Consider the following 27,191-nt stretch of genomic DNA (forward strand, 5'->3'; position numbering starts at 1 on the left):
GGGGAAAGTAGAAAGAATGAATCAAAGCCTAAAAAGACAAATACGTAAAATTTGCCAAGCGGCTCAGATAAAGTGGCTGGATATTTTACCTTTAGCTTTGCTACATATATGCATCCAGCCTAGAACTAAAGAAAAGGTTAGTCCTTTTGAAATCATATATGGTAAACATTGTCAGGTGACAGGAACAGGGGTTAATCCTGAAACACTAGAAAAACACTGCCTGAAAGAATACCTTATCTCTCTAGGAAAGGTTCTGTCCTCTCTCCACAGGTACGCCACTGTGAGCACATCGCTATCCCTGGACGTGCCTGTGCATCAGTATCAACCTGGAGACTGAGCGTATCTGAGGATGTGGTCAGATGGACCGTTGAAGGAGAAGTGCAAAGCACCTTTCCAGATTTTACTCACCGCCTACCAGCTGTCAAGCTTGAAGGACTCACTCCGTGGATAATAATTTATGTGGTCATGATTGTAGTTCTTTTACAAATCTGCATAAGTTGTACTAAGAGAAGCACTGAGAAAAATATATGCAAAGTAGTAAGAAAATCTAACTACTTCCAAAGGGGGAATTGATACCGAGACTTAAACAATTTAGTTAGCATACAAAGAACAGACCCTTTTGTGCAAACTTTGTACAGATAAGTTAAGAAGATACTGCATCACATAAACTGAAATATGCTTTAGTTTTCCTGGAAACGGGCTGGCTGTGGTCACTGGCTGTACTGGGTTATGTTGATGTTGTTTACCTTGAGATAAACAATGTACTGAGATATAACACCTTGGAGGAGCCTCTGCGTCTCCTGATAATCACTGATACACATACAACCTTGAGACTTGGTATTGTTTACACACCAAACAGCAAAGTCAGTGAAATGCCCCAAATGGGTGTCCTAAGCCTGACCTACCTCATTGTGATGTTAAAACCCACACCTCCCAGCTAGAAAAGCCCCCAACCCAAATAAGCCCCCTACTCTCTGGGCATGCACAGTGAATTAAAAGAGAACTGGATCTTTCAGCTGAATTAAGAAAGATACTAGCCAATAGTTAGCTAAGTGGTGGGACCAGTAGGCATAACTGACTTTGTTAACTGTTTAAATACCTGTCATGATTCCAACTGGGTGTGCATGCTAGGAGGAAAAATCCCCCATGCGCCCAGCGCTGCAATAAACCAGTGTTGGCTTTCTACACTATCATTTGGTTTGGAGAGTTTTCTTGGTTACCATTTTTGGTAACAAAGCCACTTGTCAAGGTTGCACTGTGCTTATACTTCAAGTCCAGGGATGAATGCATGGAAATTAGTGTATCATAAAACCCCATTTGATTCTGTTTGAAATGAGTAAGCTTTTGGGTACCACTCAAGCTGTCTTGGATGCTGTTTACACTCCTTCATGGTCGATAACCTTCCACAGCACCTTTCCCTTTTGAGGTGACTTCACCCCTTGGAGGGTGATTTGGTTTGACAGAGGTTGGGCACACGGTGTGATCACAAGAATGGGGGCATCTTTGCTTTGGCTCAGTACTAACAGCAGTTCCAGAAACACTCTTTGCCAATTGCTGTGGAGGTACCCTTCTAAGGACTATAGAAGGGTTGGTCTTCCAAAGGGTTCCCATGCAAGCCCTGGGGGTCAAGACTCAACAAACAGTATGGAACAGGAACATTCATAACTGCCTACAAGCGTTAAAGAGAGGAAACATCCAGTCAAGGTGACTCATAGCAGTCAAAGGCCTATTGGGACAAGAGAAAAAGGTTGCTCCAACAGCAAAGCAATGCTGCATGGGACAGTACTCAGATGACAACCTAATCTCAAAAGCTTACATGAAAACAAAACTCTCCATCACCTAAAAACATTAACTGGCTTGATAAGCAAAAGTGTCTTACAACATTTTTTAAAGCAGATCTTGTTATAAAAATCCAACTTTAAAAATGTATCAGTTCTTTGTTCAATTTCCAAGCAATCAACGTGCAGGAATTTACATAACACAAAATGCAAAGTAGAGGCTGATATTTTGGGCAAAATATATTAATGAAATTACACAGCTGTGAAGGTTTACTTCTGCTCCAGATCTAGTTAGTTAGACTTAGTTCCTTTGCTAATAGGAATTTTTTTAAAGTCTTCATTATTTTGCACTTTCAGGAAGCTCAGGAAGAGTGTATAAATCAGCATTATGCAGGCTGTGAGTTTGTAACAGTAGAGCTATTTAAAATCACCTTAAAATACTGAATGATAACTTCACAGGAGAACAGAACAAAACACCACATTAATGCACAGATTTAATCACAGGTATGTTGTAAGGATTTTCCAGCTTCCATCAGGATTTTTCACTACTATAGTAGAATGTAGTTTTTACCATCTTTCCAAGCATTCAGAGACCACCCAGAACCACAAGACACCTCTGCAGTTTAAAATAGATCAGCTCAGCCAGACAGCGTGTAGGGATGAACCAGCTACATCTGGACAAACCAACTGCACTTTTTTTTTTCCTCTTTCTGATCCTGAAAGGTGGCCAAATACAAATAGCTCAAAAAAATGTATCCCATCAACAAAGTGCATTAGGCAATGAATGTGCCACATCAGAATAACACAGGAGACAATAATAGTTCTAGCGCAGAAGCTTGGCAAGCAGCAGAGTACTCAGCCTAATACTAATGTTCCTGTAAAACACCAGTATACAAGAAACAGACAAGTGTCTAATAGTCTACTCAGCATGCAACAGCAGTAAAACAGAAGAAAACTGGACTGTCTCCAGCACAAAGAAAGATTAGGCTTATATTTAACTATGCATTTAAGTTATCAAAAAAAGTCTTAGATAGCATTTTTCACATACACATTTCAGTGCTTTGCAGAAGAGGTCAGTGTGTTTGGCTCACTCTTTGTATCGAGCAGTCAGTCACCAGAGAAAAAGGGGCACCTTTTCCATCAGTTAGCACAGCAAATCTGTGAACAAAACCAAGTGTTGGGTCCCAGTTCAATACTCCAGTTACTATGCAAAACTACCAGGCCACACACCACCATCCAAACCTAAAGCAACGCCACAGCCCTCATCACCGGAGTGCGTTTCTAAGCGCAGTGGTTTGTCTCCACTCTTGCTCTACTACCTCGCCTCAAGATGATTTTATTGTTCACACTCAAACCAAGGAATTTGCTATCACCCACACTCACTGTGTTTCATACACATTATATAGCTGCAGGTTCATCCAGCTGACTACATCCAAAAAGTGTGATGCTTTCCCACTGGCTCGACCTCTTCCCACTGCTGTTCGCTCAAAAGATGAGTCAAGGTCATATAATTTCACCATCTGTAAAAAGCAGCTCCCTTGCTTATCACAAAAGTCTGTCTAGACTCAATTAAGTTGTGTCCAATGCTCCAGTACCTTGGATGAAAGCAACCAAAGGCATGCAATCACACTTCACAAGGGTATGTGTAAAGTCTCTACAGGATAAAAGCAAGAACACCAAATAGCACTATTTCCACAGCTCCAGAGGCAATTTCCCATCCCATACTTTTAAATGTAGTTCAAATGGGGTATCTAAGCTGTTCAGTTTTAAAATAGAGTAGCAGCCTCATTTCAACAGACTGGGAAAAACTTGATCAAACCAGAACTCAGCACCATCCAGTCCATGTTCAGGAACCTTTTTTCTGCAACTTTCAGATAAACTTCCCTAATTGATCAAGTGGACCACTTCAGTTTGAGAAGCATGATCAGAATAACCTGAAATTCAGCCGAGGGATTTTTTCACCACAGAACATTTCAAACACTCATTAAAGGACTTGCTGAAGGGAGGCACAGAGAGCTGGTAACAGCTCCTGTGTTTTGCACTCCCGCCTCCCAACCTTCTCCCTTCTCCAAAACGTAAGAGTCATGTTCATGGTTAGAAGTTAAAATGAGTGGACTTCCTGAACACCAGAGCTATGCGTAAAGTTATTTACAGCCTTGCCTTACAGCTTCATCACTTCTTCATGTTAAAACAAATGCAAGCAGACTCCTCTTTTACAACCTAACTTGGTACAGAACGAAAAATGCTACAGAAACAATGTTGTTGACACAATACTAATAATGCAAGTGACCAAAGGAATTAATATCTGTAACAAGTTTTTGAGGAATACAGCTCACAACTAGTTTTGTAGTTGACAATGAACACTGAGCTTACTCCATAGCCTCTTGGCTTTTGTACATGGTGTCTTTTACACATCTCAGTCACAAGAGACAAGGGTGGACAGGGCACTTCCAAAATGCATTACAATAATCTCATTAAGCTTGTCAGACCCATTCTGTACTGTTACAGTCTCAAAAGTGAATCGTTTATTTCAGTACTGAAAAGACAAGCCACAGAACTCGGACTAGAAAAGTGATTAAAGAGTGTATTTACTCCAGGTATTTCCAACTGTACATCTAAACAACGAAAAAAAGGGATTGTAGTGATATTATAAATGCAAATACTGTAAAATGTATTGCAAGTGAATACTTCAGAGTAACTGAATCTAAGTAATTTTCACCTGTACAGGAGAAGGCAACATCACCAGCTACTACTTCTCTGAACAGACTATAGACATTTCTATGCTATCCCATCCCCATCTATTCATAATGCCATATGGTAAACAAACACCACAGTATTTACTTAATAGAATAAATGAGCATATCTGACCAACAACCCTGATACTCTTGATGCTTCAGCCAATACCTTTTCATTAAAAAAAACAAAAAAACATTTTACCAAAAGAAAATAATTGCAAATATTGGCTGTAAAGTCTTTACAAAAAAATCAGACACATTTGACAAATACTGTATTTCAAAACTTAACTAAACAGAAACAATCCTCCCTCCCCCCCCCCCCGCTGGCAACAACAGTTCTAAACCAAGAAGTTTCTCTTTCCCAGTTGCTTTGCACTCTGCTCAGGTACACAACAAAAAACATCAGCTTCAACTATTGGTAACAGATTCCAGCCACTTTACTTTCTAACAGATCAAGCAAAATGCAATTAAAAAAAAAATAAATGTTTGTCACCTCAAATAACTTTCCTGAAAGAAAGGGCACGGTACCGACATGAACCATACTCGTACTCTAAAAGCGTACAGAGAAGCACTGGATCAGGTTTTTGTGACTTTGCTGATTGTGATACATTGTGATACAATGCAAATTATTTCCAAATCAACAAACTGATCTTTGTGTTTCAGACTCCAGCAAGGGTTGTCCCCTTCTTTTGTTAGGAAACAAAGAATAAAAGGAATAGAGTTATTCTTAGTAAGCTATGTTTTTATCTCAGACATACCCATAAACCCAGAATGCCATCACTGGGATAGGAGCATTCTCTTGAATTCCAGTCCCGGAGATGCCTGTAGAAACTTAACAACTCTTTGCACTGTACATACTAGTCCTTTGTACAGGTTTTTGCACTGCAGCATACAAAGTTACACTCATATTCACACATCTGGCGAGGTACTGCTTTAAAAAAATATATATACTTTGAATAGAATAGAGGCTTCAGGCACGGGGCCCAATGTGCAAGGCACCGTATCAATATAAAAGATAATCCAAACTACAAAGAATTCACAATACAATTGAACGCACGCAGGCAGCATGTAGGAATTCATAAAGCTGCTACAAGCAGCTCCTCTTGAGTATATCCTGCTCAAGCAGAGCAAGTCAGACTGTTTACAGAGTAAGTTTGCATTTATAAGAGCACTTTTAATGGTAGCAACCTCATTTTAATCAGCCTCTCCTCCCATTACTCATACCTGCTCCCATGTCACCCTTGACTTGTGCTGGAACAATCATTTTTCTGGCTGCATAATACAATAGATTGGGAAACAGGTCCAGGGCAGGGGAGACAGCCTCGCAGAAAAAAAAAAGGGTATTTTTAACCCAGACCAGCTCCTCAGTCCTTTTCAGCACGAACCTTCACCAAGGGTTATACCAGCACAACAGAAAGGTAACGAAGGGCAAAAGAACTCAGGATAAAAGAAATGCTGGTGAAACTACAACATCAGCCTAAGTTGGTATCATGAGCAGAGCGGAGAGAAGAGTCAGTGTTCACTGCTTTTATCACGACGAGTAATACAGCCCTGACACAGTTAAGAAGGGCAATCTGAATACCATTGCTTCTGGCAAATAAGATGATTCATAGAGTTTATTGACACCTATATTTGTCCTCTTTGTGACACCTGTGCCACTCTGCAGGTGGAACCCAGAGCTTCCTTTGGGCTAGATAGGCTTTACAGGTAGTTTTTAAGAGATTGGTTTTGCATGCTAGCTCAGGATTTCAAAGTTAAAAATGCTACTGAAATTCAGTTCCTCAGATTCTCATCCAGAACCAAGAAAACAACCAAGACACTTCTACACCTGTGGTGCTCTAAACTGTGTATTCTTCTCACGTTACTCATGTTATGAACCACTTATAGGTCTTTTCTAGTCAACATCTTCAGTGATAAAATGTTCTGTGTAACCATCATAAGCAGACAGAACATAAATAACAAAATACATGCAGAAAAAAAAAATCAAGACATACATCAACAGACACATGGAAAGCACTTTACTGTGTGAATTTAGTAAAAAGAGATGAAAAATAAGAAAAACTATTCAACATTTGCAGTTCAACAGTCAGCATTAAACACTGAAACCAAAGTCAGGTAAAGAAAAGAGACGTCTCCCATCAGCATTAACTTACATATTTAATTTCAGATGAAAAAATTTTTTACTTTTTGGATTTCAACTAAGTATCAGAAGGATAGAAAAAAATTCTTAATTGCTACATCACTTGCAACTTTGCAAAACTTCTTGTAAATTGAACACATAACAGCCTACAGAAAACAGAACTCTTGCACGACCCTCTGGCTTTCATTTTCTTGCCTTTTAAAGGAACTGCATTAAAAAAAGTACAATCAGGCTTACAAAATGAATTCTTTATTTTGTTCATGCTATGTTTTTGTTCTAATAATCTGATCTTTCCAAGGAGTAAAAGGTTTACCATTTATGCTGCATTTGCCCTCCAGACGCAGCACTGAGCGTGGCTACTGGAGGGAGGCCCCTGGGCAAGCATATGAGACCCCTTTCCCTAGCACTGTCCAGTAATGCAGAGTAACTACCACAACTTTTAAATAACACGTAAAGTAATTTTAAGTGAGCAGAAAGATCCTAAAATTAAACCTAAAACAACCACAAAACTTTTGTGACATGCTTTAAATCTATTTTATGGCAAAAAATAATTCTTCATGTTGGAATAGCCTCTGCTCGAGTTTCCCAGTGCTTAGCTCCCATTCCTTTCTGCCTCAGGGGCAGCTTCCAAACACAAACCAGCTTCCTCCTAAATACTCAGAAATGCCTACCAGAACTGCTGTTTGAAGCATCCATAAATTGCAATAGAGAAAAACCATAATCAAATCTGTCAGTTCTCAAACTTAATATGTACTTGGGCAACAGGGAAACTGACAACAACACTGCACCTGTGTGTGTCACCTCCTGTGACTTCGGGAAAGAAAACCAGAACAGTGAAGAGCTGTGGTGAGCGACAGAGGAATAGTGAGAGGAATGGAGTATTTCCTCCTTTTCAGCTACCCAGGCTTTGGGAAGTATCTTAAAGCTTCAGGCATCCACTAGTCTGAAGTCAATGTGAGTGTTCAGCTATAAAATTATTTTTATAAAGTCATGCTGTGCCACCGAAGATGACACCACCCCATCTCTTCATCCTTGCCTATTTGCCATAGCTCTACTACCCATATTTTACAAATGGTCCTTAACCCACTTCAGACAAAGCGAGTCAGATTAATTTAACCCTTAGTCGGGAGATAAACTATCTCATTTCAGCTGGGGCAGACCAAGGAGCTCACACCAGCCGTCACCATGAGAATTACGGGGCAGCGGCCTCTGGCAGCCATGCCGAGGCAGAGAGGCATCAGGGAGGGAGAGACGCCAGCTGAAGTCTCCAAAGTTAGATCCGGAATACGATGAATACAATTTCACAAGCAGCTAACGAAGATCCAGGAAGGGATCCCAGCTCCCTTCCACCTCCCACACCTGAACGCGGCACAGAGGCGATGTCTCCCACTTCCCTCGCCACCCACATGCCTCCCGTCCCCACCCCACGCACTGCTCACCCCTCTGTCTCGCTCCACGTCTGCCCACGCCTCCAGAAATCTGTGTGTTAAGCAACTGGACAGGGGCAGGCCAGAGGAAGAGATAAGATAAGCATTAGGGCAGAAGTAGATTCAAGAGGAAGAGCAGGAGTCCGAGGTAAGGGAAAAAAAAAAAAAAGTTTCCTGGTTTATTGCAGCGGAGTGAAACAAAGCCAGGAAGGGCACAGCACGGCAAGGGCAGCATACTCAGCAAAGGCCGTCGAGTCATGTCAGAATACGGAAATGTACCTAATTAGTTCTTTTTCTGGTATGTAATTAGTTGATAGGTATTTCATGCTATTCGGCAAGCTTCGTAACTAGTTAAGTCCTATTTGGCATGTATTATTTGACTAATGCTGTGGCATCTTTCCCAACACATTCCATGAATATTGCTTCCTGTACCGTAACCTGCCTCACTCTACCAGTAAATAAATATTATTTAATTGAAAGTTGATCGACACATTATAATGAAATACCATAAAGTTGCGTTACTCCTCGCACTTGCAACAGAGGTGCTGCCTAGGAAGACTTTAAGCCTACGCTGGGCTAGGTTTTCATATCCTAGATCTTTGTACATTTTCTTCAGGCAATCATGTAAGTATAAGTGCTCCCACTCCTCAGTGAAGCATTTTCAGAGTTCGTCCACACTGACTAACACTGTGTCGATAAACAACAATGCTGCCTCTACCCGAGGCAGCTCCAAGGCAGCCTGAATGCTTCCCGGGCAGCACCCCAGCTGCCAAGCAGAAGAGTAAGTCAGGCAGCACGCTGTTCCCAGGCTGCTCCCGACAACCAGAAAAACTAGTTCAAACTTCTCCCACATGGCAATGTTCAGTACAGACCTACACACATGTCTGGGAAGGACCGAGTTACAATGGAGTAAGAAAGAGGGAATCCATAAAGAGCTGTAAGGTTTCTGGTTTGTCCAAACAGCTTTAGTTAACTTATCTTGATTTACCACACAAGCAAGCAAAGAAATCGGTAAGAGTTGGTCTGCAGCCTCACTATGCCTTTTCAAGCATCACCCAATGCTATCCTAGTGCAGCGACACCCAAGACCCAACCGAAGTATCAACACACTTGAAAGATCTTTACAATTTAGGTACCAACGTACTTACAATGCTCAAACAACATATGCGACATCCACGGTTGCAAAGGGCACGTCCAAGAGACTGGCCCAATGCAGCCTCGTCAGCCACACGCGCCGGCACCCACCTGCTTCCTCAGCTCATGGCCTCGCTGCTGCTGCCAGTCCTTAGGGGCGGACCTGCCCCACACAACAGCAGAGCAGACCTGTCTCCAAGGAGGAGGGAGGCAGCGAGCCAGACAGCCGCCCCACTTTCATCTTGCTAGACAACCCCTGACTAGACATCATCCCTCCAGCCCTACATTTTAATATCATCATCTTAAGCGCATGGGCCACACCTCTCTCTCCCCTGGCTGCCTCCAACCTTTGCCTCTGCAGAGAAAGAAGCCTCCGTTTTTTGATGCCTGCGACCACTCTTCTTTCTGGGGTGGGAGGGAAGGCATTTTTCAGGAATAAAATCCCTCATGCAGCCTCCTGTGCAAGGTGGAGGCCACCTCCGTGCCTCATCCTTGGTGCAATTTGCTCTTCACTTCAGGACAGGAAGATGAGCTCAGTGTGCCTGGGGCATAGCCAGAGGGCCTGGGGGGACAGGCACCGTGGGGTGCAGGGCGCAGCAGAAGGTTTGGGGGAACAGGTACCATGGGATGTGGGGCACAGGGAGAAAGCCTGGGCGCCAGGCAGTGCAGTACTGACAGGGGGTTTGGAGGAACAGGTACCGTGGGGCACAGCCTGAGGATTTGGGGGTAAGGCAGAGCGGGGTGCAAACAGAGACAGGAACCGGGGACGCAGGTGCTGCCAGAGGATGGAGTGGGGAGGGGAGAGGCACAGCGCGGGGTTTGTGGGAGAGGCACCGGGGCTGCGAGCGCAACCAGGGAGTTCTGGGGACAGGTGGTCGTCAGGAAGCACCCCGGGACCCATCCCGCCCAGCCCTGCGCGCACAAGCGCGGCAGGCACGCCGCGGAAGGACGCCGGAGGCGCCCATTCCCAGCACTACCCCGGACCCCGCGCCCGCCACGCCACGCCACGCCACGCCACGGGGCCGCGGAGGCCAGCGGGCGGCAGGCAGGGAAGCGTCGGGCCCCCGGCGCCTCCCCCGCCCCGCGCTCCGGCGTTTCCCGCTCCCGCCGGGACCACTCACGCGGCAGCAGCGCACTCCCACTGGTCCCCGCAGCCGCCGTGCAGCAACTGAGCGGCGGAGCGGCCGGCGGGAGGGTGTGCAGGAGGGGGCGGCCCCGCCCCGCCGCGCCCGGCCCCCGCGGCCCCGCCCCTCGCCGCGCTCTGGGAGGCGCGGAGCCACCGGCCCCGGCGCTGCCTCTCCCGGCCCCTTCGGGAGGCGGAGCGGGGTTTCGGGCGCCTTTTGGCACCGGCGCCCCGGGGCTCAGAGTAGGGAAGAGGGAGCTGGTTTTCTGCCTGTTGCGGTACCCACTGCGGCGGTGTCAGGGCTTTCTCCCGACGCCCCTCGGTCTGCCCCTCGCTAGCGCGTTCTGCCAGCACGGAGCAGCGCGAATGGCAGCGCGGCTTCTTGACGCCGCTCCGGGGTCGGTGGCAGCTCGCAGTCGCTCAGGGCAACACCAGGAAGACGTGATAACGCCTTGCTTTAAAAAACAAAGCACAACTGGTCAGCTGTAGCTCAGTGCTTTAAAGCACCAAAAAGGCTGCAGTGCTCCTCTCTTACAAGCTGCTCAGGATGAAGCTAACACTCCGCGGTAATCACAGAATCACAGAATCACTAAGGTTGGAAAAGACCTGTAAGATCATCAAGTCACATGACTCCCGTCTACAGAAGTTTGGGGCACAAAGAAAGTTGATGGGAATTTCTAGCCTGTAAACAGGTGCACTGTTTTAGTTTGCCTGTCACTTTAGTCCACAGAAAGCTATAACTTACAGATTTTTTAGGTGGTTAGCATGGAGGTTAGTGGATGAGGGGGAAGGCTGTTGACGTCTACCTGGACTTTAGCAAAGCCTTCGACACTGTCTCCCACAGTATTCTCCTGGAGAAGCTGGCGGCTCGAGGCTTAGACAGGTACACTCTTCGCTGGGTAAAAAACTGACTGGACGGCCGAGCCCAGAGAGTTGTGGTGAATGGAGTCAAATCCAGTTGGTGGCCGGTCACAAGTGGAGTCCCCCAGGGCTCAGTTTTGGGGCCGGTCTTGTTTAATATATTTATCGATCATCTGGATGAGGGGATTGAGTGCTCCCTCACCAAGTTTGCAGATGACACCAAGTTGGGAGGGAGTGTTGATCTGCTCGAGGGTGGGAAGGCTCTGCAGAGGGATCTGGACAGGCTGGATCGATGGGCCCAGGCCAATTGTATGAGGTTCAACAAGGCCAAGTGCCGGGTCCTGCACTTGGGTCACAACAACCCCAGGCAATGCTACAGGCTTGGGGACGAGTGGCTGGAAAGCCGCCGGGTGGAAAAGAACCTGGGGGTGCTGGTTGACAGCTGGCTGAATATGAGCCAGCAGTGTGCCCAGGTGGCCAAGAAGGCCAACGGCATCCTGGCCTGTATCAGAAATGGTGTGGCCAGCAGGAGTAGGGAGGTGATCGTGCCTCTGTACTCGGCACTGGTGAGGCCGCACCTCGAATCCTGTGTTCAGTTTTGGGCCCCTCACTACAAGAAGCACATTGAGGTGCTGGAGTGTGTCCAGAGAAGGGCGACGAAGCTGGTGAGGGGTCTGGAGCACAAGTCTTATGAGGAGCGGCTGAGGAAACGGGGGTTGTTCGGTGTGGAGAAGAGGAGGCTGAGGGGAGACCTCATCGCTCTCTACAATTACCTGAAAGGAGGTTGCAGAGAGGTGGGTGTTGGTCTCTTCTCCCAAGTGACTAGTGACAGGACAAGAGGAAATGGCCTAAGTTGCACCAGGGGAGATTCAGACTCGATATTAGGAAAAATTTCTTTGCTGAAAGAGTGGTAACACACTGGAACAGACTGCCCAGGGAGGTGGTGGAGTCACCATCACTGGAGGTGTTCAAGGAGCGTGTGGATATGGCATTGTGGGACATGGCTTGATGGGCATGGTGGTGTGTGGTGTGGTTTTGTTTGTTTGTGTGGTGGTGTTTTGGTTTTTGGGTTTTTTTTTGTAATGGTTGGACTTGATGATCTTACAGGTCTTTTCCAACCTTAGTGATTCTGTGAATCTGTCATTCTGTGAGGTGATAGCTTAAGTCAAAAGAAGAAGCAAAAACAAGGAGCAGGGAGAGGGTCTGCAAGAAAAGAGGCAAACTCCTTTTATCATCTGCAGAAAAGCATAAGATGAAGGGACTGTGAGCTGATGCTGTAAAATGAATACAGTCAATGTACAAGTGCAGTAGGGGCACTCCTCTGGAGGAGCAGCAAGAAGCCCAAACCAGAAGTCTGAGGCCACAAGAGGCAGAACCAGCACAGAAAGCTTGTTATAAGTGTGGAAATACGAGAGGCTGAAAAACAGGTTGTGGGATAGGGATGGAGAAACACAGCTTGTAACAGAGATCCTGCAGAAACTCCACATCAGTGAGCAATTCATTAGGCTGGAGATTAGGAGGAGGACCTTGAGCTTTTGGATTTGCTTCATGCTCCTGTTCGAATTCTTAGGATTATGACAAGTGAAGAAATCCTGGGGCTTTTGAAAGGGCATCTTAGTAAGTTCACTGGGTTTGGCCAAAAAGAATATGTAGAAATATGATAATCCATTGGGCAATACTGTATGTCTCATCTCGGAGGGGAAAATCACAAAACAAAATTAAAAATACCTCATTCCCCCACCCCCTTAATTTTGAGAAGTTGGAACCTTTTCTTTGATTTCTTGGTTCAAAACCATTTTTTCTAAGACATCAGCCAAGAAAAACTACAAACAGACCTTAGGAACCAGCACTTCCCTGCTCAGAGAGAACCCTTGGGAGCCTTAAGACTAATAAGTCTTGACTTGTCCAGAGGGATGCGGCTATGTGGCTCAGCAAGCAACTAATATTCCTCATGTGTTGTAATGTCTGTTTTGTTGTGCCTGATAGGGCTGCCTTGGCTGAGACAAAATGGGACACTGTGGTGCATAGCAATAAAAAGTAAGTAGGTCACCTGTAGACTTAAAAATGCAAGGCTGTTGTCATTAATGGAAAAAAATAACAATTACCAGATGCAAGCTAACACATGTGGTGCCAACAGTGTTAGCACAACAGCAGCTACTTCTCTCTTTGGAGTGTCACAAAGAGAGTAAGTGGCCTCGCCTTCCATGCACTTCGGGAGCAAAGGTAATTTGAATCACCAAGCAAGTCTGTGAGGGTTGGGAGAGGACAGAAATAATGGTTGACCTGCTCATAGCAGGTAAATAATTAACATTCAGCAGGGGAAAGGCAGCATGGAGACAGCTGTGCCCTGCACACACAAGGAAAGCAGAAACACACAGGAAGTCAGAGGCATTTAAATTGTAAAAGAGGCAGTTGGCAGCAACCACGTTTTCTCAGTGCTTAGCATGTGAAAGCTGCACATGAGATTTACTGTAACTTTAAGTAAACTTTTAAGTTCCCTACATTCACCACCCAAGAACAGGGCAAGATGGAAATGAATGTAGACACTGGAGACAGCTGTCCTGATTTTACGAGATGCTGAAGACTTAACTCCTGGTCTACGCTGAATGAAGAGCTGTGCTTGCCATGAATACGGCTAACCAATGTTCTTCCTTATTTTGTTGTCTTACTGGGATCCAAATAGCTCAGATGCTACTTTTCTACCGACTGAAGGATGTTTAGACTGTCATTTTGTTGATGAGATTGTGGTTTAAGAGTCTTTTAGAGATGAGTACTCTCTAGGACTGTATTTGAAGCCTGATCAGCAGGAGAGTTCCAGGAGCCACTCCCTAGTGCACCAAAAGTGTTGGAAGCTTTTGCTGAAATAGTAACAGTTGTAACCAAGCGAGGTAGTCATCCACAGAACATCAGTAGATATCTGCATACCAATCTTGGAGACACGCGAATGTTACCCACACCTTGTTTGCAAGCTTTGCTTTCCCAGGGAACATCTGGTTTGCCTGTGCACCTGCACTGGTGTTTTTGAGTCATAACTGCCAAACCTGTCCCAGGCAGGCTCTGTGCAAGTGGCCTGTATCCCACAGCTGTAACAGCACAGCCTGTTGCTGCGTTCAGCAGCTGGACCGGAGACAAAAGGGCCCTCCGTGGCCCTTCTCATTTTCCAGTCAGAGTTACTGTCAGACTTTGCTTACTGCTTATTGCAGGAAAAAAATGCTTTTTCAACCTAATCCTCTGAGCTGGAACAGTGTCCTCTGCGTAGCTGAGGCATTTCTGAACATTTCTCGGCCTAGGTCTGTTCCGGAGAGCCATGCATGGGTCCTTGTGTAATGCTGGCAGTCACCTTCCAGGAGCAGTTTCCAAATGGCAGAGAAAGTCCTCCTCATGCATCATCAGTTTTGCTGTGGTGCAAGGTGCAAAGATGACACAGTCCTGCTCATCTGTCTATGGATGGGCTGAGTTGTGCAAGGAGGTTTCCCCATCTCTCTGTGGACATACATTGGACCTAACTGTAGAGAAGTGAGTAGCTGTTGCTGGTTTTGCATGGTTTCTTGGCACCATGAACCCACCGCAAGCTACTGCAGTATTGTCAAGTCAGCTCTGTTTCAACAGTTACATGTTTATCTACATGTTGAGCTCCAGTTTTGCCATTTGAACTATAGAGAATTATTAAATTATTGCAAATGTGACAAAGCTATTCAGATAGGAAACTTTCCATATAAACCCACCTATCTCAAGTAACAGTATTAAAATTATTAGGTCCTTACCATGAAAAATTGTTTTACTATTATGCAGCTGAGACTGGTGGGAGGCAGGAGTGAAGGAAGGTGCTCCAAAAGTAGGGTGAAAAATGGTTATTGCAAAAGCAGAAGCAATAATCTTAAGTGTATGAAAAATGTCTTTAAAGGGCATGTTTAACAGAGGTAGTGTCACACTGTCATACATATATATGATATACATATGTGATATATATACATTCTATTACATATATATTTTAAAGTTTCTATATATTGTGTATATAGTACATATATATTACAGACACATATACACCTATATAATATATCGTATGTATAAATATACATATCATGCATACATACACACACATTGTATAATACAATTTATTATACATGCACTGTGCTTCTCAGATGAACACTGGTAGGGGCACACCTCTTCAGAGTGCATTGCTTAAATGCAGGCTGATTACAACTCAGTCTATACCAGGAAGTAGAAATAAATCACCCATAAAAAATGCATTGCAGTCAGCCAAAGAAGCGTTACTGAATGTAATGAGAAAACCAAAGCCAACAGTCTTGGCCAGCCTATTCCCAAAAATCATAATCTTGCACCACCATATTTTTAATTTTAATCTGTCCCATCTCTGAAAACAATTATGTGAAAAAAAAGAGCCAACCTCACCAACATTGTGAATATTATCTCCCATTTAAAAATGTATAAACGTGAAGATTTATATACTCGTTGCGCAGTGTGGATAACCGTTGAATGAACACTCCAAGCACATTCCGTGATACTGCAGACAGTGGCTGTTCTGGAGCCCACATCTTACAGCTTTTCACATCTGAGAACTCTAATTCAGATGCTATCTACTGACTGTTTTGTTACACAAAATTTATAGCTAAATCTTCTGTAAGTCAAATTGTAGCTGTATGTGTTATTGACAGTGATGGTAGCAAATGCTTTATTCTGTAGGAGCTCACACAGACAAAGCTAAAGGAAGTAGTTGTGTTTTCAGGATGCTGGAGGGTTGTGGGGTCCGTTTGTTGTACCTGGGCCACAACATTACGTTATAATCATAGTCTTATACATGAGCTGGGTGCATAAATACGTCTCGAAAAATAAGTTCCTTTTAGAGAGCAGTGCTCCATGACTGCAAAAGCATTCTAACCTGTATCATAAAAAATACCCAAACAAAAGAAGGTCAACAAAGAAGTGAACGCTAACTCTGCAGAATACCTGTGCTGTGCTCGATAGGCTTTAGCTGGCCAAACTGGCAGGTCCAGGAATGTCATGGTGCAATACACCGCAACGGTGCAGAGCTCTAGGAAGATCAATAACTAGAAGCTGTTAGTACAAATTACACCACCTCTAAGCCAGAGTAATCAGTGAGGATTTTTACCTGATTTAAAGTTTGGTTTGTGCTGTTAGAAGCAAGTGAGTTAGTTAGGCAAGCTGAAGATAAACCAGTACAGCCTAGGGAAAATCTGGTGCTAGTGAAGACTTAGCTGTGCATGTCACCGCAGCATGCCACGTCCTGCACAACACCTGCAAGGATAAGAGTAAGGTCTTTCTCAGGTGTGGACTTGAGTAGCTGCTGATTTGCACTTTGTCTGAACATAAAAGGGACAGCTTCTTTATCCAAGCAGCATGTGATGACACAGAGATGTGTAAACAGTTGTATCCCTCACATCATTTTCCTGTTCCCTCGCTAGTGAAAAGACCACGCTCTGGGAGTTCGTGGGCTGCTGTGTTCCCTGAACAGTAGAGACAGGGATGCCTGTCAAAGAGTGCTCTCTTTGCTATGTTCAGTGTCCATGCAAAAACTCCAACTAATTTTGCCAGTTTCCAAACATTTTGCTGTGAGAATGCATTACAACGATGGTACACCTGGGTTAAGGAGTGAGAAGAGACCTTCAAACCAGAGCCTTCAATTTGTTTCAGTTGTTTCATACTCAGCCAGCCAAGGCTCAGGAGGTAACTTACCAGGTAACTAGGTATCACAATGAGTGAGAAATGGACAGCTACAAAACTTTTGAGAAAGCCCTTGAAAGCCCACCTCCCCCTCTTTAAAAAACAACCATCTATTTTTTCTCGTGTCTCTTCTCATATTTCTCATGCCAACATCATCAAGAATTCACACGAATGCTACTAAATTGCAGAGCCTTGCTAACAGCAAAGCAGCTTCTCTTTCCTTTCTCTGCCCATCTCTGAGATATGAACAAAAACAAAGGACCAGAAAAGGGGGCTTTACCATTAATTACAACAAATCCACAGTCCATTCTGCCTTGACAGGTATGCCAGTAGTCACAGGATGCAAAACTACAGTGAAATCATACCAAGAAATTACTTTCCAAAATTGATTCTTGGTCACACTACGTGTACTTAACAATGTGGAAACCTAAGTCTTTCATGGATTTCTTATTTTCCTTTTTTTAAATTTTTATAAAACTTTCTGCAGACGGGATTGGGAAGAAGAGCAGGAAAATAAAAGGAAAGAAACAGATGAGCAAAAGGGAAAGAGGTATTCAACACCATTTCTGTCAATACATTACAGCTTTCCCTGGTTGGGGTACCTGTCCGATTTCAGACAAATCAGGCTATCTTTGTCCCCATTCTTCCCATGACAGTAATGTCACCTGTGCTTGGTACCCAGGCCACAGATTAATAAGTTCCTTTGAAACTGAAGATACCCACTCGTGCTCAAGGAAAGGTAAACCATAGAAAAATAGCCTTGTGGCAGGCCTGCTTTTCAAGACACTTGGAAAAGGAGCTGTAGGCAAGATACGTTTCAAACGGGTTAAAATAAGTACTGCCACTTTCCTACTAAGGGCTCCCATAAATTCAGAAGAAACCAACTGATTTAAGTGTAAGAACTTGCTAATTTAGATTAATTTTTAGATAAGATGCTAAGAAGAATGGGCTGAGAATTTCAACACATTTCGAATCTTGTGGCATGATAGAGGAGTCTTCGTAGTTCATAATGTGTTGTCATATCTAGATTACACACATGAACAGGTTGGTTTTGAAACTGAGCGTCTTCACTGGCAATGTAAGACCTGTCAGGCAACGATTCCTGAAAAAGAAATCCCACAAACTAATAACCAGTCAATCAAACAGAAATCTGTATTACATTTCATAGCTAATTACACTTCGGTGGTCTTTCATACCTATAGTACTACCACAGATCAGGTATTTTAAATTAGGCTTTTGAAATTAAGAAAAAAGGACAAATGACAAAACCTCAAAAAAAAAACAAAACAAAAAAACCACTCAAACAAACAACAAAAAAATTCTTCACTTACATATTTGTTTTTCTAGAAACCTTTGCAAAAGGCATTAAGGACATCTTCCATGATCATACTTCTATACATAGAAATGTGGACACCCAATGGCTTTCCTTTACGAAAGGATGCACTCTGCAGGTCTGCAGTTACATCCATAACCTATTAGACTCACAAAAGCCCATCTCACTCACAGTCTTACAATGCATGTTCAGATGGTGCAGGTGTGCTGCAAAGTAGTGGTGGCAGTCATGAAGAAAACCTCGGAGAGCCACAGATCTGTTTTAATCTGAAGAGTGAGAAAGCACCATCTGCCACGGTCAGTAGAAAGGCCATTTATGCTTTTCTTTGGAGTGAGGAGGACACCAACCAAAGCAGTTAAATAAATTAGCTGCATGTTAAGATTTTACAAGGACTAACCTGCAGCATCTTAGTTATTTTTTCCTACAACAGGTTACAATCTTCCAGTCCCTACAAACAATGAGCTGAATCTGTGCAGGAGAGATATTAAATACAGGAAATGTGTACAAACAAAACTTTTGGAGTAAGCTAAGAAGCAATTTCTCATAGAGACACTATCCTTATGGAAATCAGACTTGGATTGCTGAAGAAGGAGGCTGTCAGCTTGACCTTTTTCCCCTACTATTTTAGGGAAACATTGTTTTTAAGGGAACAGGGTTCTGCCAGAGCATATACCCAGCTGTGTCAAGAGTTTCTTTCTAAAGAAAACCAAAACCGTCAAGACCCTAAATGCTGGCTACATGCTGCACCCTGAAGAAGAAGAATGCTCAGGGTGTAAAGCTGCTGAACAAGCCTTAGTTTTCTGCTTATTGAAAGCATTCCCTGCATGGTGGATCCCTGTCTTAGTTATGTCAGTGAGAATTTAGAGGAAGTTCATTGGTTTAGACAATTTTCATAAACTCTCTAATAATTATTAGCAAAATTTGCCAAGAATGTGAGTTGTTAATATATTTTGATCCAGAAGAATGGCTGAAAATAATACTAAGTGATGATACACCTTCATCTTGCATAAGCATAGGAAAGAGCAGTAAAAGTTGAATGAGTAACTAGTTCTGGTATTTCTTAACACCTAAACCTGAAGCTGCAGCAAATCACACTTTCCCAGTAAGAAGTGCTGCAGTCCATGCACTGAGCCTCTCTGTTCAGTTATCCATCTGCCCTATGCAAAAGTCTGGGAAGGTCACAGCCCTGTTACACTAGGCTGGTCCTTTCAGTGGTCTGCCTGGAGGGGATGATGCAGATTCCACCTCACAGTGTTGGTACCCAAACAACTTCACCCAAAAACCCTTTCTTGCTCAGTCCTGCCAATGGCCTTCCCCTTCCTCTCTGCTGACAGGTTCATGCCATGGAAGCAGGTGTCAAGAATATGCTCCTTTCTTGCATCTTCTCTCTTTGGTACCTTTTACACTCTCTCCAAGGGGTAGCAGAGACAATCACAGAATCACAGAATCACTAAGGTTGGAAAAGACCTGTAAGGTCATCAAGTCCAACCATTTAAAAAAAAAAACAAACCAAACCAAACCAAACAAAACAAAAAAACCCAAAAAACCCCAAACCCCACACAAAAAAAAAAACCCCACCCACACATGAAAACCACCACACACACACAAAAAAAAAACACCCACACCACACAGCACCATGCCCATCAAGCCATGTCCCACAATGCCACATCCACACGCTCCTTGAATACCTCCAGGGAGGGTGACTCTACCACCTCCCTGGGCAGTCTATTCCACTGTGTTACCACTCTCTCAGTAAAGAAATTTTTCCTAATATCGAGTCTGAATCTCCCCTGGTGCAACTTAGGCCATTTCCTCTTGTCCTATCACTAGTCACTTGGGAGAAGAGACCAACACCCACCTCTCTGCAACCCCCTTTCAGGTAGTTGTAGAGAGCGATGAGGTCTCCCCTCAGCCTCCTCTTCTCCAGACTGAACAACCCCAGTTCCCTCAGCCGCTCCTCATAAGACTTGTGCTCCAGACCCCTCACCAGCTTCGTCGCCCTTCTAAGGACACGCTCCAGCACCTCAATGTCCTTCTTGTAGTGAGGGGCCCAAAACTGAACACAGTATTCGAGGTGCGGCCTCACCAGTGCCGAGTACAGGGGCACGATCACCTCCCTGCTCCTGCTGACCACACTATTTCTGATACAGGCCAGGATGCCGTTGGCCTTCTTGGCCACCTGGGCACACTGCTGGCTCATATTCAGCCGGCTGTCAACCAACACCCCCAGGTCCTTTTCTGCGGGGCAGCTTTCAGCCACTTGTCCCCAAGCCTGTAGCGTTGCATGGGGTTGTTGTGACCCAAGTGCAGGACCCGGCACTTGGCCTTGTTGAACCTCATACAATTGGCCTCAGCCCATCGATCCAGCCTGTCCAGATCCCTCTGCAGAGCCTTCCCACCCTCGAGCAGATCAACACTCCCTCCCAACTTGGTGTCATCTGCAAACTTGGTGAGGGAGCACTCAATCCCCTCATCCAGATCATCGGTAAAGATATTAAACTAGACCAGCCCCAAAACTGAGCCCTGGGGGACTCCACTTGTGACCGGCCACCAACTGCATTTCACCCCATTCACCACAACTCTCTGGGCTCGGCCGTCCAGCCAGTTTTTTACGCAGCGAAGAGTGCACCTGTCTAAGCCACGAGCCGCCAGCTTCTCCAGGAGAATACTGTGGGGAACAGTGTCAAAGGCTTTACTAAAGTCCAGGTAGACAACATCCACAGCCTTTCCCTCATCCACTGTGCGGGTCACCTGGTCATAGAAGGAGATCAGGTTGGTCAAGCAGGACCTGCCCTTCATGAACCCGTGCTGGCTGGGCCTGATCCCTTGGTTATCCTGCACATGCCCTGTGAGCGCCCTCAAGATGAACCTCTCCATAATCTTCCCCGGCACCGAGGTCAGGCTGATAGGCCTCTAGTTCTCCAGATCCTCTTTCCGGCCCTTCTTGTAAACGGGCGTCACGTTGGCAAGCCTCCAGTCGCCTGGGACCTCCCCCATTAACCAGGACTGCTGATAAATGATGGAGAGTGGCTTGGCAAGCTCCCCCACCAGCTCCCTCAGCACCCTTGGGTGGATGCCATCAGGCCCCATAGACTTCTGAGTGTCCAGGTGGCATAGCAGGTCGTTAACTGCTTCCTCCTGGATCATGGGGATTTTGCTCTCCATCCCTGTCTTCCAGCTCAGGGAGATGGATACCCTGAGGATACCTGGTCTGGCTATTAAAGACTGAGGCAAAGAAGGCATTAAGTACCTCAGCCTTTTCCTCATGCTTCGTGACAATGTTGCCTGCTGCTTCTAGTAAAGGATGGAGATTCTCCTTGGCTCTCTTTTTGTTGTTAATGTATTTATAGAAGCATTTTTTGTTGTCCCTCACGACCGTGGCCAGGTTGAGCTCTAGCTGGGCTTTTGCCTTTCTAATTCCCTCTCTGCATGACCTAACGAGGTCTTTGTATTCTTCTTCACTTGCCTGCCCCACAATCTGAGTTTTAAGACTTCAACAAAACAAAGTGAAAATAAAATCACATGTGCAAATAGCTAAGCTGTGCTCAATAGTTCTCATTCACTTACATGAGTCTATCCCTAGCCCTTTCCAACTAAAAAATTCCAATCTTTTTTACACACTCCTGACCAGCTAGCACAGATATGCATACACATCACTATCTTTTCCTCCATGAGGAAGAAGGCACACAGTGGTAGAGTATAAGAGAAACTTTTATTCAAAGCATTACTTGTTGTTTCCCTCTTTTCTTTAACCTTTACCATCAAATCTGACATTTTTACAAGAAGCACCTGAGCCACCACCACGCACCAGCAATACAACACATGTCTTGCTCTAAAGAAGGACACACACTTACCTTACTGTCACAACAGTTCACATAAACATACTGGAACTCCTTTTGTTCTTCCCAGCTCAGTAGTAGTATAACCACAGCAATGGCAAACTCAGAGCAAGTAACTAAACTTCCTCGAGGGCTGAGTAAACACTCTTCAGACTGCTGAGCCTGACAAAGCTGAGCTGTACTTAATTGACACCATGGCAGGAGTGGAGCAGAGAGGAGAGGAGCTGACCCCATGAGGTTATCAAACAGTTGCTTGGGCTTTTATTGGGCTGGGCATCGCCTCCTTTTCAGGATTTTACAGGCCTGGCTTTATTAGCGCCTTGTGGAAAAAACCCTGCACATCCCTTTGCAGGCCAATACAGATGCATTTTTATTTCCATACTATCCTTCATCTTCCAGGCAGCCATGAGAGTGTTTTTAAGCAGACACTACTAACAAGCAGCACTACTGCTCATAAGGTGTGACGTGCTTCCAGAGATGGGCTAAGTAGCCTGATTTTTTTACGAAGTGCTTGAAATTCCTTTATTACTACTCACCATAAGTGTCACTTGCAACAGTTCATAACAATGAGTTTTTGCAGATAAAGATGTCTTTTTTTATGTGTTTAAAGGAGGGCAGCAGAGCTATCAAACAGTGAGGCTCAAGGCAGGGTTTAAAGATAGGAATAGTAACGTGACTGGAAAAACACATTCCGTCTTGGAGAATCTGCCGTGAAACCTAACATGTTCTGTTGAGGAGTCTAAGGCCAGTACGGAAGGAAGGTGGAGAAAAACCCACCAAACAAACTAGTGAAACTTTTAGTCTGAAATCAGTGAACCAAATGGTTTCTTCCAAAAAAGGTCACTGTCTTCCTATTCTAGCTGAGAAATCAGACTTGTCAGTGAGAGACTTCAAATGCGACAGGGTATGTTGTTGCTAAAGGATATATCCTGGGCCTATATTTCTGCTGAGGACACTCTCCCAGCTAGAGTCCTGTCATGTTCAACAGCTGCATCTGGGGACATGTTAGGGAACTGCATGAAATAGCATTATGTCTTACAGTGCACTTCATAGTAGGTGCTGTCATTCTTTCTCTCTTTGTGCTATTTCTTTATGTTGAGGCTGAAACTTTAAATAGGTCAAGAGTAAAAGGTGGAAGTGGGAAGGTGGCCTCATATCAGATGGCAGAGCATTATTTGACTCTTAGGTGTAGGTGGGAGCTGAGAAAAAAAATCCTTTTAAGTGTACTTGTTTTCATATCTCCACCCACTTTGACATGCCTTTACACTCACTCTAGGGTAGCCACAGGCAAAATAATGAGTTATAAGAACAGCTCAAAAAGAGATTGGCTGAGATTAATGCAACTCTTTACACCATGTTGAATCTTACTTAAAAATCCCAGCATTTCAAATAAAAGTTTACACTTCCTTGCTTGTTACTGTTCAATGAATTGTTACCTCTGCGTTAGTCTACAGCATGTTAGTATGGAATAATACATAGTCTAAGGTTCTTCAGCAGGAGAAATTTTTGGGTCTAAATCTTCATTGAAGATTGTAAGACCTGCATTCATAGACCAGTTTTGCACCTGCGGCACTGTTTTCTCTGTGCATGTGACACCCACAAACACATAAAACGATGACTTTTAGACAGAGCTTAGGAAGAATCCAGTATTCTTAGAAGCCAATAGTTTCTCTTCAAAGATTAACCACTGGATAGTAGAAAACTATTAGCTGAGGCTACTGGTCTTTTTCTGTGATTCTAACATGGCTTCTCAAGTATTTCTAAGGAACACTCTGAAGCTTTCTCCCCACTCTTTTTCCTTCCTGACAACTATTGTCTTATCCAAAGACTTACTGCGGTTGACGTAAACCATCATTGTATTTATTGTGCTCACCTTTTCTACTGAGAGATGCAGTAAGAGGACAGAATGGAAATTTTAAACTTATGTCAAGGTTTTCAGAGACATTTTGTCAGGCTCTTGTCTTCTAGGCTGCTCTTGGCTTGATCTTGGTCTTTATTGTTTATGAGTTCTACATACATAAAAAATCTCAAAGGCTACACAAGCTTATACATATGAATGCAGCTGAAATCTCTCTCGGCACATATAATGTCACTGTGACACAAAGAAAGGACTAAATTACTTACTATTGTTTACTATTCTCTCTTACCATTTTTAAGGCAGCTTGTCTCTTTGTCATGTACCGAAGAGGAGGAAAAAGTAGTTACCCCTAAACATCTTTGTTTCTTCTGGTGGCAGTCTTTTCATATACAAAGCCATACAGGAATTAGTGCTCTTTGTCAGGACATGCTCCCTAATCCTTCTGGTCCAAGATTCTGCAAATCGCAGAGAATACTGAAGTAAATCATCCTATGTACTTCCAGTTAATGTAATAACAACAACAACTCAATTAAAAATAAATAATTGAAAATAGCCAACATCATTCCCTTTCTCCCAGTCTCTTTTTGGTTGTCAGTTGGGTTAGTTCTTGTCCTAGGATGTTTGGTCTTTGATTCTGCTAGAGGATCTAGATGCTTCCAAACCACAAATGAATGTATAATAAAACTAATTAATTTTTAAGGCAGAAATTGAAAAGCCATTTTAAATTTCACTGAAATTCCTAAAACCAAAGAAATTTCACAGTCTAGTCTGGCTTCTATTCTTTCTTTAAAAAGAACTTAGTAATTCAGTCTAAATGGTGAAATGGCTTCTACTGTGATTTTATGGTGACGTAGAAACAAATATTTCAATATCACTAAAAAGGGACTAAGGAAAATGGTGTGTAGGAAACCTCTCACTGACATTGGAAACTGCTTTTGATCACCTTGTATAAAGGAAAGGTCCAAATATCTGTTAATCTTATGTGGAAATCCAGGTAAATTTGCAAAGTTCTGAGCGTTTAGACCACATTTGGCCCTCAAATTCAACATGAGTGTAGATACCTTTTGGAAAACTCCTACCAGTAGAATAGTATTGAGTTTTCTTATCTGAAGCATATTATGTGCTCTGAAATTATAATTTCAGAGCTTTGCTTTTCCAGCTGCAGGTGCACATCATCCTTTCTAAAAAGCCCTTTTTTTGTTTGGTTTCCCCTACCTGGGTCTGATTTGCTGCATTCATCCTTTTTCCTCTGTGCACAGGCACGTGTGCAACCCTCCTCTCTACCACTCTGAAACCACCCAAGCCACTCTCAGAAAACTCACTAGAAAGCTTCATCAAAATCAAAATTTCCAACAAATTGTGCCACTGAAAGACAGGTTCTTATACTTGCTTGCTCACAGTTAGAGGCATTTGTGGCTCCCCACCAAGGCATATGATATTAGCCTGCATTTGTGTATTTTCCACATAGGATCTGAGCTTGTCTTCCTATCAACCTGTTAAGCGTGAACAAACTATTGAAGCATTACTAATAGCTGAGTTTCAGAATGCGGCAGGCTGGAGTCAAGTGTCAGGAAAATGTGCCCTTTTCCACAGATGCTTTAATGGTTAATCTTTAACAGTTAACGGCTTTTAGATTAGAGTTCCTAAGAAACCACCTTATTTTTCCAAGCAGGCTACATAGAAAGGTGGGGAGGATGAGAATGGTCTAAGTAATATGAAAGGGAGATGGATGAGACAGAAAAACAGGAGAGAAATAACCCTAGCAGACAAGGCTGGGGAGTTTCCTTACAAACTCCTTCCATTACGTTGGATTTGTTTTTAAGATTCTGCCAAGACACAGCAGGATTTTCATGCATGGAAAGTAAAGAAGCAATCCAGTTCTGCACCAGAGCTTTCCTTCTTGCCACCTGAGGAGAGGTGAGGCAAAGTTAATTTTAACCATTTTGAACTCTCTCACCCAATTGCCAAGGACGTCCCTGTGCCTGTTTGGCCTGTCTTTAACTTAACAGCCCTGAGGGGCTCAAAACCTGCAGACTCTGGTGGTTGCTGTGGTGCAGCTCAGGCAGGCAGAGATGGTGGAGGCACAAAGAGGGCTCTTCCTGCTGACTGTCTCTGCATTTGTCATCTCTGGTAACGCCTTTGTCTTCTTGAATAGGTGATAGCTCTGAGCAGGATAACATTGGGTGGATTTGGAATAATGCAGAATATCTACTTACTTGCAGAGACCAATCAAGGAAATATTCTCTGCTTTGTCCAGCACGAGCTCAGATTTTATAAGACTTGGGAGAACTGTTATTTTCCTCAAAGCAGTTCTGACAACGACTTTTAACAAAGTTAAGCATATCTGTCAAGGCACTGTAATGCAATATACCTTAGATATCCCCTGTATTTCTTGGTTAATTATCCTGTAATAATTTAGAATACACCCGTGGACGTAGTAAAACACTGTTTTGTTTTTCTGCTAATGTTAGATGAAGGTTTACTGCCCATTTTAAACCATTCATATGTTTAATATACCTGTGTTATTGTATTGAGTGATGTAAGTCCTGATACAATGAAGGGGTTAATGCCTTAGGACAGTAGAAAGGAAGAGGAGTGGATGATGTGATGATGCAAAAGCAGCAAGGTCTAATATTTATCAGCTATGGTAAGTTGTCCATTTTCTGGGTTAATGATGGCCGGGGACACCCATGACAATGGGACAGCATGAGATGCAGCTGAAAGCACAATGCATAAACAACTTAAGAATATTTAAGAGGTAACCATAAATAAACGTCTGACTCATTTTCTAAAGACATAGTGACAGAAGTGAGTCTTGAAATCTGGTAAGAGTGAAAAGTTACAACCTGGGTAGACCAGCTTGGAGTAAGGCAGTAAAAAGTAAAAAGGGTGGAGAAAGTTGCTGGAAGACTAAATGAATGATGCTTATTGCAGGCAGGCTAGGTAAGAATTATGAAATGTATTGAAGAGAAAGAAAAGTGATTTAAAGAGGACATGATATGTTGGAAGAATAAAAGCGAAGGTAAAAAGAAGGTAAAAAAGGAAAGGTAAAAAGAAAATAGCTAGATCTTAGCACAGGAGCTATCTTAAAATCTGTGGCAGCTTCCGTTAAGTAGGTGGCAGATTGGAAATGTGAGAGCAGGTGAAGAGGAAGCCATCAAGATGGGAGGTGAGGGAATGAAAGTTAGTGGACTCTGGGCACAAAAAAAAGGTTAGGCCAGATTTTATGAAAAGTTATACAGGAAGAAGTGGTAAAATCTC

The sequence above is a fragment of the Gavia stellata genome, chromosome Z (assembly GCF_030936135.1).
Source record: "Gavia stellata isolate bGavSte3 chromosome Z, bGavSte3.hap2, whole genome shotgun sequence".
NCBI lineage: Eukaryota > Metazoa > Chordata > Aves > Gaviiformes > Gaviidae > Gavia > Gavia stellata.